General features: G+C 38.0%; 1 protein-coding gene and 1 non-coding gene across 2 annotated transcripts in view; one reads left to right on the top strand and one right to left on the bottom strand.

Moving 5' to 3' along the window:
• LOC123931579 (zinc finger protein 529-like) overlaps positions 1-14,207 on the bottom strand; it is a 117,973-nt gene that overhangs the window by 40,992 nt on the left and 62,774 nt on the right. The gene's annotated exons all lie outside the window — the stretch shown is intronic.
• Positions 2,885-2,992, top strand: LOC123931937. Its single transcript, XR_006816355.1, has one exon. It is a non-coding gene; the product is annotated as a U6 spliceosomal RNA (small nuclear RNA).

Here is a 14,207-nt window from a genome sequence, read left to right as displayed (position 1 = left end):
CAATTTTATAATATTTAGCCTTATACTGTTTTATAAGTTGCTTTATATTTTCTGCATCCAATTGTCACTTTTTCTTAAAAGATTAAATAGTGATGATCTCAAGACTGTGGCCATGTGGTATCCTTTGCAAGTACAGTTGACCCTTGAACAAAATGGTTTAACCTTCATGAGTACTTATATCCCCCCCCATACAGTACAGTACTGTAAATGTATTTTCTCTTATGATTTTCTCAATAACATTTTTTCTCTAGCTTACTTTATTGTAAGAATACAGTACATAATATATAACATACCAAACGTGTTAATCAATTGCATCTTATCTGTAAGTCTTCCGGTCAACAGTAGGTTACTAGTATTAGTTTGGAGAGAGTCCATAGTTACACACAGCTTTTAGACTGTGCAGGAGTCAGCACAGTTGTTCGACTCAATAATGTTGCATTGCATTATTCAGCAATACTACATAAATGAATGGGCAGGAGTGTGAATCAGTACTTTATTTACAAATTTATGTACTCTTTGTATTTTGTAGGCAAACCACAGGCTGTAGTTCTCTAATCCCTGTTTTATATACATAGTTATGTCATTTGCAAATAAACACCATTTGTGTGTGCATTTCAGTTTATAATCCTTTCATATCTTGTTGTCTTTTAACATTGGATAGAAAATATTGTAAAAGATAAATGAATAGTGTAGGATCGGAAATCTTTGTGTTATTCCTTATCTTAGGGATAAAGAATTCAACATTTCACTTTTAAGAATAATGTTAACTGTAGAATCTTTTGTAAATGCTCTTTATCACGATAAGGAAGTTCTCTTCTAATCTCCCATTGTTGAGTATTTTTTAAAAATCTCGAATGTTAAGTGCTTTTTTTATCATTTATGATAAAACATCATCATTAGATTTTTGTCCTTTGTTCTTTTAATAAGGAATATTATATTAATTGGCCTTTAGCTGTAAACCAATCTTTCATTCTTGAGATAAATCCCTTTGGTCATGTTTTATAATCTTTTTTGTTAGTTGCTATATATAGTTTGCAGTTTTTTTTTTTTTTTAAGTAAACTCTCCCAAACTGGAGCTTGCACCAGTGATAACAAGATCAAGTCACATGCTTCACTGACTGAGCCTGCGGGTGCCCCTGATTTGTTGTTTTGTTTTGTTTTGTTTTGTTTTCAAGTGACCTCTGTGCCCAACATGGGGCTAGAACTCACTCATGACCCCGAGATCTAGAGTGCATGCTCTATTGACTGAGCCAGCCAGGGTCTCCTGGTTTGTACCGGTTTTTGTTTTTGTTTTTGTTTTGAGAGATTTGTAACTCTATGTTCATAGGTATTTTGGTCTCTAACTTTTATGGTGTCTTTTTCTAGTTTTAATACTGGGGCAATACTGGCTTCATTGAATGAATTGAGAAATATTCCCTCCTTTATTTTCTGAAGGAGATTGTGAAGAATTGGTATTAAAACAAACAAACAATGGCTCACCAAAGAAGCCATGTAGCCCTAGGCTTTTCTTTTGGAGAATTTTTTTTTTTGACTCTGCTTCTAAGACTATGCCCATTTTCATCATGAAATTAAAATTTTTTCTTTTATGCATCTGGATTTTGAATAACATTTTGAACTTTTCATTCAGCAGCACACCAGTCAGTTCTCAAACATTCCCATTGCTCCTCCTCCATCCACTCACCACTCTGTGCAGTGACTCTTTTGTCTCTCCCCACCAAGCAATGTAAGTCTTCTGAGTACATTTTCTGAAGAATCAAGGAAACATGATCCCCCCAACCAAGGAATACAATTTTCCAGTATCTGACTCTAAAGAAATGGAGATCTATGTTTTCCCTGATGGAGAATTCAAAATACATGCAAGGAGGAAACTGCAAGAAAATACAGATAGAGTGCAATGAAATTAATAAAGTGATATGCAAACAAAATGACACTTACCTCAGAGAGTTAGAAACAAGAAAAGAACCAAAGAGAGGTACTGGAACTTAAGAATACAGTTAAGTAATAAAAAGTGAAATACAGAGATCAGCAGTAGACTTGACCAACCAAATGAGATAAACTGTAAACTCAAAGATAGGCCATTTCAAACCATTTAGTTTAAGAAGAACAAAGAAAGAAATTAAAATGGTTAAGAAAGCCTATATGAATTAAGGGAGACCATGAAGAAAATCAATTTATATATCCTGTGGACTCGTGGAAGGAGAAGAGATGGAGAAAGGGACAAAAAGCTTATTTAGAGAAATAATGACTGAGAACTCCCCAAATCTGAGGAACAATTTGGACAGTCAAGTTTAGGAAGCTCATAGGTCTCTAGATTTAACCCAAGGAGATCTTCTCCAAGATGCATTATAGTAAAGCGGTCTAATAACAAAGACAAAGAAAATTTAACAAAATTAAAAACAAAGACAAAGAAAAAGCCCTCATCTACAAGGAAACATACATGAGGCTATCAGTGGATTTAACCTCCCTAGGCCAGGAAAGGGTGGGTGTATATATTCTAATGCTGAAAGAAATAAGCTGCTGATAAGATGTTATCTAGCCAAGCTTTGCTTCAGAAATGGAAGAGAGAGACTTTCCCAGATGAACAGCTGAGGGAGTTGATTACCACTTCACTCGCCTTACAAGCAATGCTAGAAGGAGTTACTCAAGCTTAAATAAAATGGCACAAATTAATAATATGAAAAAATATGAAAATGTAAAACACAGTATAGGTACATATACACTCAAATTCCATTATTTGAATATTGTAATATGGTGCTGTTATAACCATTTGTTTTTAGTATAACTGTTAAAGGACAAAAAGTATTAAAAAATAACCATGGCTACAATCATTTGTTAATGGATACACATTAAAAAATGGTAAATGGTGACCTAAAAAATGAAATGTGTGTGCTCACTTTTGCAACACATATACTTAAAAATTGGCATGATTCAGAGAAGATTATAATGGCCCCTGCACAAAGGACACGAAAAATGAAATGTGTGCATTGGGATAGAAGAATAGAGTTTGTATGCATTCTAAATTGATTTATCAGTGTAAAAGAGACTATTATATCTATAAGTTGGTTTATGTAAACCTCGTGGTAACCAAACAGCAAAACCAATAGTAGACACAGAAAAGCTAAAGAGAAGGGAGTCAAAGCATAGTACCACAGAAAATCATCAGTTCACAAAGGAAGACCGCCAAAAAGGAAGAAAGGAACAAGGGTACTACAAACAGCCAGAAAACAATAAAATGGCAATAATAAGATCTTACCTATCAATAATTACGTTAAATATAAATGGATTAAATTCTCAAATTGAAGGCATAGTGTTGCTGAAAGATTGTAAGAATAAGACCTAATTATATGGTGCTTATGAGAGACTCATCTCAGTATTAAGGACATATATAGGATAAAAGTGCAGTCAGATGCTCTACTACTGAGCTATACCCCTATATAGGATAAAAGTGAAGGAATGGAAGATGTTCCATGCAAGTAAAAACCAAAATATAAGGTAACTGTACTTATATTAGGAAAAATACACTTTAAGTGGAAAGCTTTAACAAGAGAAGGTCATTTCATCAAGAGGCATAATAATTGTAAATACACATGCAACATTGGAGCTTCTCAGTATATTAAAAGAATAGCATATATGAATGGAGAAATAGATGGACTTCATTACCTCTTTTTCAACATGGATAGATCATCCAGATAGAAAATCAGCAAGGAGGGGCGCCTGGGTGGCTCAGTGGGTTAAAGCCTCTGCCTTCAGCCCAGGTCATGGTCCCAGGGTCCTGGGATCGAACCCCACATCGGGCTCTCTGCTCAGTGGGGAGCCTGCTTCCCTTCCTCTCTCTCTGCCTGTTTCTCTGCCTACTTGTGATCTCTGTCTGTCAAATGAATAAATAAAATCTTAAAAAAAAAATCATCAAGGAAACACTGAACTTGAACTATCCTTTAGAAGAAGTGGACCCCCTTCTTTCAGTTTCCCCTATAATTAGTATCTTGTATAGGTGTATAGTACTTTTGTTCTAATTGATGAAGCAACGATGATATATTATTAATTGAGGCTCATAATTTACATTTGGGTTCACTCTTAGTGTTGTATAGTTGTATGCATTTATAAAATGCATAATGTCATGTGTCAGACAGCATCATGTTACTCCATTAGAAGATCATACGGAATAGTTTTACTGTCCTAAATATCCCCTGTGCCCCAACTGTTCATCTCTCCCTCCTATTCTATGGTATCCATTGATAATTTCGTTGTCTTTACAGTTTTGTTTTTACACAGTGTCATGTAGTTGGAACCATACAGTATGTAGCCTCTTCAGAGTGGCTTTATAAAAAATTGTCCCAGGATTTGTTTTAATCAGCTGTGGTAAGACACAGCCACAGAGGTGACTGTCAGGAAGGGAGTTGTTTTTATACTTACAGGAGGTACCGTGTGCAACATAGGCTTATGTGGGGAAGCACCAGCCTCTGTTTTGAGGTAGAACAAGGGGGAAAAAATGGACAAGAGACTTTACTGTGATTTCTGCAGAAAGGAATGGGTGGGATAGGGTAAGCAGGCTTAGGATTGATTAGTTTGAACAATCTCAGAAGGCTTTATGGCAAAGTGGTGTCCCTAGTTGCTAGTGTATGGCTCTGGGGTGATTAGGGCAAGGGAATAGTGGCCCTGAGTATGAGCCCAGTAAAGGAGGTTCAAGTTTGTGCTCTGGTTGGTTGGTTTGCATGTGAAAGGCATACTCCCAGGTAAATTTTTATCTGGTAAATTTTTAAATTTTTTATCTGTAAGGAATTGGTTGCCCTAGGAGACACAGGTAGCGACAGAGACACACACTCTCCAGAGTCTGTAAATCTGCTGGTATGAAAGAATCAGAAATACAGAAAATAAAAAGACACTTATTTCATTCACTACACAGTATGCATTTAAGCTTCCTCCATGTGTATTTGTGGCTTAGTAGCTTAATTTTTTTTTTAAATCACTGCACAAAAATCCACTGTATAGATGTATAGCAGTTTGTCTTCATCTTTTGAAGACCTTTTAAGGACCTCTTGGTTGCTTCCAGTTAGAGAAAATTAATAATACTGTGAACATCCAAGTGTGGATTTTTGTGGACATGAGTTTTCTACTTATTTGGGTAAATATATAGGAGAAAGATTGCTAGTTCATATGGTAAGAGTAAGGTTAGCTTTGTGGAAAACTGCCAAATTCTCTTCCAAGGTGGTTGATCCATGTTTCATTCCTACCAGCAATGAATAAATGTTCTTTTGCTAGACGTCTTTGTCAGCATTTTGGATTTTTGCCATTTAGATAGGGGTATAGTGGTAGTTCATTATTTTAATTTGCAGTTTCCTAATTGCTCTAAGATGGTGAACATCTTTGCATAAGCTTATTTATCTGTATATACTTTTATATACTATCTGTATATACTTTTAAAATATTTTATTTGATGGAAAAATAGAGAGCACAAGTAGGCAGAGTGGCAGGCAGAGAGAGAGAGGGAGAAGCAGGCTCTCTGCTGAGCAGGGAGCCCCACACAGGACTCCATCCTAGGACCTTGGGATCAGGACCTGGGCGGAATGCAGCTGCTTTAAGGTCTGAGCCACGCAGGCACCCTGTGCTATCTGTATATCTTCTGTAAGCGGTCTGTTCAGATCTTTTCTGTTTTTCAATTGGATTGTTTGCTTTCTGTTAGGTTCTAAAGAGTTCTTTGTATATTTTAGATTCAAGTCATTTATCATCTATATATTTTCCGAATAATTTTTCTCCTACCCTGTGGCTAGTCTTTTTATTCTCTTAAGAGTGTTTTTTTGCGGGCGCCTGGCTGGCTCAGTGGGTTAAGCCTCTGTCTTCAGCTCAGGTCATGATCTCAGGTCCTGGGATCGAGTCCCACATCTGGCTTTCTGCTCAGTGGGGAGCCTGCTTCCTCCTCTCTCTCTGCCTGCTTGTGATCTCTCTCTCTCTGTCAAATAAATAAATAAAATCTTTTTTTAAAAAAAGTGTTTTTTTGCACAGCAGAAATTTTTAATGACAACCAACTTGAGGTTTTATTTTTCATGGATTATGCTTTTGGTTTCTTAAGAAATCATTCCCAAGCTACCTAGTTACCTAGATTTTCCTCTGTTTTATCTTCTAGAAGTCCTTTAGTTTTGCACTGTACATTTAGGTTTGTAATGAATTTTGAGTTTTTTAAGAAGTTTGAAGCCTGTCCCTAGATTCATGTTCTTAATGTGGATATCCAGTTTTTCCATCTACATTTGTTGAATGACACCTTTCCTCATTGAATTGTATTTGTTCCTTTGTAAAAATCAGTTGGCTCTATTTGTACGGATTTATTTCTGAGCACTCTGTTCTGTTTCATTGATCTGTTCTTTTGACAGTGCATAGTCTTAATTACTTTATCCTTATAGTAAATCGTGAAGTGAGTGTTAGTGCTCCAACTTCTTTATCTTCAGTATAGTGTGGACTTTGGGTCATTTGCTTTCCATATGAACTTCAGAATCAGTCAACATCTACATAATAACATGCTGAGATTTTGACGACATAGTAATGATTCTATAGCTCAAGTTTGGAATAACTGTCATCTTAACAATACTGAGTGTTCCTATCTATGAATATGGAATATTGCTTCATTTATTTAGTGCTTCGATTTCTTTCATCAGTTTTTTAGTTCTGCTATACATATTTTTTTAGATTTATTTATTCCTTAGTATTTTTTTATGTGCTAAATGGTTATGTGTTTTTAATTTTATATATTCATTGCTTGTATGTAGAAAAGAACTTGACATTTGTATGTTAACCTTGTAGCCTGTAACCTTGGCTATAATCACTTATTAATTCCAGGAGTTCTTTGTGTTGATTCTTTTGGAGTTTTGCATCGTCAACTATGTTGTCTGCAAACAAAGATGGTTTTGTTTCTTCCTTTTAAATCTGTCTTCCTTTTAGTTATTTTTCTTGACTTCTTCCATTAGCTAGGACTTCTAGCACAATATTGAAAATAGTGGTGAGAACGGATATGTTTTGGTAGATGTTCTTATCAAGTTGAGTAAGTCCCCTTCTTTTTTTTTTTTTTTTAAGATTTTATTTATTTATTTGATAGAGATCACAAGTAGATAGAGAGGCAGGCAGAGAGAGAGAGGGAAGCAGGCTCCCTGCCGAGCAGAGAGCCCGATGCGGGACTCGATCCCAGGACCCTGAGATCATGACCTGAGCCGAAGGCAGCGGCTTAACCCACTGAGCCACCCAGGCGCCCCTAGAAAGTCCCCTTCTATTCCTAGTTTGCTGTGAGGTTTTTAATCATAAATGTGTACTGACTCTTTTTTAAAGAATACTTTTTCCACATCTATTGACATGGTAATATGACTTTTCTTCCTTTAGCCTGTTGATGTGTAATGGATCACATTACTTGATTTCACAGTGCTGAGATAGCTTTGCACGTGTAGGATAAATCTCAGTTGACTGTGTTGTATAATGACTTCTGTACATTGTTACATTTTATATTGTTTTGTTGAGGATGTTTGCTTTTATGTTCATGAGAGATACTACTATGTAATTTTTCTTGTGTCTTTAGGTAATTTTGGTAGTAAGGTATTTTTAGCCTTATAAAATGACTTACAAACTCTTTCTTGTTATTCTATTTTCTGGAAGATATTGTAGAGTATTATTATTACTTCCTATTTAAATGGTGGGTAGAATTCAGCAGATGAAACCATCTGCACCTGATGCTTTCTGTTTTAGGTTATTAGGGATTCGGTTTCTTTAACAGGTACAGGCATAGGTTATCTTTCTTTTTGTGTGTGTTTTGCTAATTTTGACTTTTTAAGACTTAGATTAAACAGTTATCTAATTTGCTTTCATACAGTTGTTCATAGCATTTTTATTTTTTTATTTTTTATTTTTTTATTTTTTAAAGATTTTATTTATTTATTTGACAGAGATCACAAGTAGGCAGAGAGGCAGACAGAGAGAGGAGAAAGCAGGCTCCCCGCGGAGCAGAGAGCCCGATGCGGGGCTCGATCCCAGGACCCTGAGATCATGACCTGAGCCGAAGGCAGCGGCCCAATCCACCGAGCCACCCAGGCGCCCCGTTCATAGCATTTTTAAAAAAGATTTTATTTATTTGACAGACGGAGATCACAAGTAGGCAGAGAGGCAGGCAGAGAGAAGGAAGTAGGCTCCCTGCTGAGCTGAGAGCCCAGTATGGAGCTTGATCTCAGGACCCCAGGATCTTGACCTGAGCCGAAGGCAGAGGCTTTAACCCACTGAGCCACCCAGGCGCCCCTTCATAGCATTTTCTTATAATACTTCTAATTTCTGTGATATCAATAGGCACTTATTCATTATGGATTTTAGTAATTTTAACCTTTTCCTTTTTTATTTTCATGATCATTTCAGATGAACATTTCTAATTTTGTTGATCTTTTTTTTTCGAGATTTATTTATTTATTTATTTGACAGAGAGAGAGATATCACAAGTAGGCAGAGAGGCAGGCAGAGAGAGAGGAGGAAGTAGGCTTCCTGCTGAGCAAAGAGCCCAATGCGGGGCTCGATCCCAGGACCCTGTGATCATGACCTGAGCTGAAGGCACAGGCTTTAACCTGCTGAGCCCCCCAGGTGCTCCTAATTTTGTTGATCTTTTAAAGAAACATAGTTTCGTTTTAGGTATGTTCTCTATTTTTTTCCTATTCTTTCATTTATTTTTCATCTATTCTTTATTTCTTTAATTCCTTTTGTTTCAAGTTTTTCTCCTTAGTTTCTTAAGTACAAAGTAAGGTTATTCCTGGGGCGCCTGGGTGGCTCAGTGGGTTAAAGCCTCTGCCAGCTCAGGTCAGGATCCCAGGGTCCTGGGATCGAGCCCCGCGTCGGGCTCTCTGCTCAGCGGGGAGCCTGCTTCCTCCTCTCTCTCTCCCTCTCTCTCCCTCTCTCTGCCTGCCTCTCTGCCTACTTGTAATCTCTCTCTTTAAAAAAAAAAATACAAAGTAAGGTTATTCCTTTGAGATCTTTTAAAAATATTGGCAGTTACAGGTATAAATGTACCTTTATGTAGTGCTTTATATGCATCTCTTATGTTCACGTTCATTGATCTGCAAGTATTCTGATTTTCCTCATGATTTTTTTCTTTGACACTTTAGTTAGTTAAGAGTGAGTTTTAGGGGCACCTAAGTGGCTCAGTCAGTTAAGCATCTGACTCTTGGTTTTGGCCCAGGTCATGATCTCAGGGTTGTGGGATCAAGCCCTGCTCTGGCTCTGCACTCAGTGGGGAATTTGCTTGGGAGTCTCACTCTCCCTCTGTACCTCCCCCAGTGCTCTCTCTCTAAAATAATTTTTTTTTAAAGATTTTATTCATTTATGTGACACAGAGAGATCACAAGTAGGCAGAGCAGCAGGCAGAGAGAAAGAGGGAAGCAGGCTCCCCGCTAAGCAGAGAGCCCAAAGAGGGGCTTGATCCCAGGACCCTGAGACTCTGAGCTGAAGGCAGAGGCCTAACCCTCTGAGCCACCCAGCCACCCAATAAATAAATAAATAAATCTTTTAAAAAAGTAAGTTGTATATGTTCCACATACTTGTGATTTGTGATTTTCACATTTTTGTTATTGACTTCTAATTCATTATTAGAATATACTTTGTATGATTTTAATTTCTATAAATTTATTGAGACATGGCCTGAGACATGTTCTAAGATGTATTCTATCCTGGAGAATGTGTTGCGTACTTGAGAAGAATGTATTTTGCTATTACTGATTAGCGTTTTTATCGAGGTCTTTGATCTGGGTGGTTTATAGTCTTGTTCATGTGTTCTGCTTTTTGTTGACCATCTTCCTAGTTCTTCTAGCCATTACTGAAAGTGGTTTGAATGTTCTTAGTACTGTTAAATCATCAGTCGTTACTTCATGTATTTTGTAACTATGTTTTTAGGTGTGTTCTTCATCATTGAAGCATTTTTATGATAGCTTTAAAATACTTGTAAGATTTCTAACATCTTTGTACATCTTGTTAGTGGTTTTTGGTGGTCTTTTCTCATTTAAGTTGAATATTCCTCATTCTTGCTAGGATGAATAAGTTTTGATTGTACTCTGGTAATTTGGTGTTATGACATTCTGGCTTCTACGTAGATGTTACTTGGTGAGCTGGAATTTAGTCATGGCTCTATTCACACACATAGTTTGTGGAGGCCACCGCTCAGTGGAAGGGGAAAAGGCCTTTGTTCCTGCTGTGTTGAGTGGTAGTGTCTGATTATACCCTGCCTCTTCAGATGCCTGTCAACTAGTAGAAGGTGGGAACACCAGCTAATAAGTGCCAGGTCACAGTGACAGTCAGGGCCCTAATTCCACTCACAACTTCCCAGTGCACCTGTCCACCAGAAGATGAGGTGGGTTTTATTTCTGGGCTATGATGTCAGTGTTCCTCTCACATCTTTGTAGGGTCCACATTACTGATGTGCCAGGATTGGCAGTCGGGTTTCTGCTCATACAGCAACTGAATGTACCCATTGTTGGGGAGAAGGGACATTGTGTCTTTATTCCTGGGCTGGGATGATAACGCTGACAGATAACTTACTGGCAAGGGAGTGGTGCTCCTGGTTGGTGTGCAGAACTCTGTGGGAGACGGGAGGCATTTCTCTTTGTACCATTCGGGTAACACAGAGCTGGCATCATCAAAAGGGCTTTTTGTTCTGGAGGCCACAACCTTTTCAACCCTTGTCTGAGGAAAACAAGCATATCATGGATGTTTTTTGTTTTGTTATTAGGGCGTGATTTGGTTTTTTTGGTAATTGTTTACATCTGGTGACCTTAACCCATTTGCAGGGTTCTCTGGTACTCAGGTCTGAAGCCAAAAAACAAAAACAAAAGCCAACTCTCCTCCAAGGAAGTCACCCCTGGGCTGGGTTGTTCCTTGAGTCCCAAAGTACATAAACAGTTTGCCCCCACTTCTCAGTTTCAGATTCTTCTTACGTTTGTTTCATGTACTTATCCTCATGGACATTGTCTAATAAGTGGGGAGGAATGGGGCAAAATATGTTGACTCCATCTTCAGAATGTTTTGGTTTATCTTTACTCTCTTGCACATAGGATTTTTGGGTTTTTTTTTTTTACCTCCTGCTAAGATTCTTCTGTTATGGGGGCACCTGGGTGACTCAGTCATTGTGTCTGCCTTTGGCTCAAGTCATGATCCCAGGGTCCTGGGATCAAGCCTCACAGGGAGCCCGCTTCTCCCTCTCTTACTCCCCCGTCTTGTCTGTCAAATATATGTAAAATCTTTAGAAAAAAAAAAATTGTTGTTACTGATTTTAATCCATTTGGTTATGATTGCTTTACTGTGATTTGCTTGGATGAGTTGACCTTCCTGGGTGTGCGGGTTTATAGTTTTCACCAAATTTGGAAAATTTCTTTAAATGTCTTTTTTGGTCCTACTCATTCTCTTTGCTCTCTTCCAGAGATCCTAATTACAATAATGAGGTTGACTGCTGTTGTTCCATAGTTTTGTTACCTAATTTACTTTTCTTAGTCTGACTTTCTGTTTCAACTTGTAGTTTTTGATGCTGTGTTCTCAAGCTTACTGTTTTTTCGTAGTGTCTACTCTATTAATCTCGTTGACTGTATTTTTCAATCTTAGATATTTTTTAACCTCTAGAATTTTGTTTAGGTCTTTTTAACCCACTGAGCCACCCACGTGCCAGGTCTTTTTAATATTGTCCATATCTTAACATAATTTCTTCTTCCTTGTTGGGCATGTGAAATAGATGGTTGTAGTGACAGTATCTATTGCCAAATATAAAATCTAGCAAATCAAATATAAAATCATTTTGTCATTTCTGGATGTTTCTATTGATTTTTTTCATAGTACTCATGTATTCCTGCAATTTTACACTCCTGTTTTGTTTCCGACCAGTCATACATCGTAAAATTTGCTTTCTATGTGCTTGGTATTTTTATATTTCTAGAAATATACTGAAGCTTTGTTCTAGAATATAACTATGTTACCTGGTAACAGTTTTTTCCTATTAAGATTGTCTTTAAACTTTATTAGGTGGGACCAGAGAGCCTTTAGTACTAACTTGCTTCTCTATTGAGGCAATAATTTTCAAGTAATCTAACCAATGCCCTTTATATCATGAAATTTATTGCTCTGGATGACGGGGACACAAACTATTCCTGGCTATGAATGTACATAGCTCCCAAGGGTTACCTGTGCTTTTTCTAAGCATTTCTTTTGCTGGCTTCAGGTGGTTACCTCCGCACACTGATCAAGACTTGCTCTAGTAGTCAGGCCTGCAAACTAGCTTTCTGTGCCTCCCTGGACTCTCATCTCCATCTTGGCATCACGATGCTCCCCCTGTATTCCTCCTTCCTGTGCTGAGATGTGGAAATGTCTACTAGGAAGTAAGTCAAAAATATAGATATCACATTTGTTTATACTTGTCCATTGTTCAATATTTGAAAACAGTTGCTTGTATTTTATCTGTGTTACTTTGGGCAGGAAGGTAAATCCAGTCTATTCTCCCATTTTGACTGCAAACAGTATTTTTTTTTAAGTTCTGTTCTTAAAGAAAAATTGTTAGGAACACAAAAATTCCATACATTCTTCTCCCAGTTTGCATAATATTAACATATTACATTACTATAATATAGTGATCAAAACGAGGACATTAACATTGCATAGTACTGTCAATTAAGTACTGGGTTTTTAAAAGATTTTATTTCATTTTATTTTAAAGATCTTATTTATTTGACAGAAACACGGTGAGAGCGGGAACACAACCAGTGTGAGTGGGAGAGGGAGAAGCAGGCTTCCCTCTGAGGAGGGAACCCAATGTGGCACTCCATCCCAGGACCCTGGGATCATAACCTGAGCCTAAGGCAGACACTTAATGACTGAGCCATCCAGGCACCCCAAAATTTTATTTATTTAAAAGATAGAGAGTGGGGGGAAGAATGGAGGGAGAGGGACAGACAGACTCTGTGCTAAGCACAGAGCCCAAAGCGAGGTTTAACTCCATGACAGAGATTATGATCTGAACCGAAATCAAGAGTTGGGCGCTTAACTGACTGAGCCATCCAGGCGCTCCTAAAGTACCAGCTTTATTTGAATTTCACCAAACCTTCTCCACTAATGTCTCCAAAGATCAAATCCAAATTCCTGCATTGTATTTAGTTGCCAAACATCCTCAGTCTCTTCCAGGCTTTTGGGAGTTTTTCATTCCACCCTTGCCACTCATGACCTTGAAAGGTCATGGATTTCTGAAGTACTGGGTAAGTTATTATATAGAAAATTCTTCATTTTCGGTTTATCTGCAGTTTCTCATAATTACATTATGGTTATGCTTTTATTTATTTGAGAGAGAGAATGAGAGAGAGCATGAGAGGCAGGGAAGGGTCAGAGGGAGAAGCAGATTCAGAAGCAGATTCCTTGCTGAGCAAGGAGCCTGATGTGGGACTTGATCCCAGGACTCCAGGATAATGACCTGAGCTGAAGGCAGTCGCTTAACCAACTGAGCCACGGAGGCACTCCTTTTTTTTTTTTTTTTTTTTAACTAATTAAAAAATCGTATTTACTGGGGCGCCTGGGTGGCTCAATGGGTTAAGGCCTCTGCCTTTGGCTCCCGTCATGATCCTAGGGTCCTGGGATGAAGCCCCGCATCAGGCTCTGCTCAGCGGGGAGCCTGCTTCCCTTCCTCTCTCTGCCTGCCTGTGATCTCTGTCAAATAAATAAATAATATCTTTTTTTTTAAAAATCGTATTTACGGGGCGCCTGGGTGGCTCAGTGGGTTAAGCCGCTGCCTTCGGCTCAGGTCATGATCTCAGGGTCCTGGGATCGAGTCCCGCATCGGGCTCTCTGCTCGACAGCGAGCCTGTTTCCCTCTCTCTCTCTCTGCCTGCCTCTCTCTCTGCTTGTGATCTCTCTGTCAAATAAATAAATAAAATCTTTAAAAAAAAAATCGTATTTACTTAGAAGCATTCAGAATGTCAACAAAACAGCTGCAACTTTTTTTGGGGGGGGGGAATTAAAGTAGTGTTCAGTTAACAGAACAATAATTTTGTAGAAGCTGCGTACCAACAGAACCTGCTTTAAGCTTCCATGCCGATTTACAACCCCCATACTGTACCAGGCAAGGTTAGTGGCTATTAAAAATACCACCAGGACAGGGCTATCTAAAGACATATTTGGTAGTGTGTTAATTAAAAAAGAGACACTGTACAGTTTAAAAACAAATCTTACACAGC

The sequence above is a fragment of the Meles meles genome, chromosome 19, assembly GCF_922984935.1.
Source record: "Meles meles chromosome 19, mMelMel3.1 paternal haplotype, whole genome shotgun sequence".
In the NCBI taxonomy this organism is placed as follows: domain Eukaryota; kingdom Metazoa; phylum Chordata; class Mammalia; order Carnivora; family Mustelidae; genus Meles; species Meles meles.
Note: the sequence above shows the minus strand (reverse complement) of the source record. Positions and strands in the feature narration are given on the sequence as shown.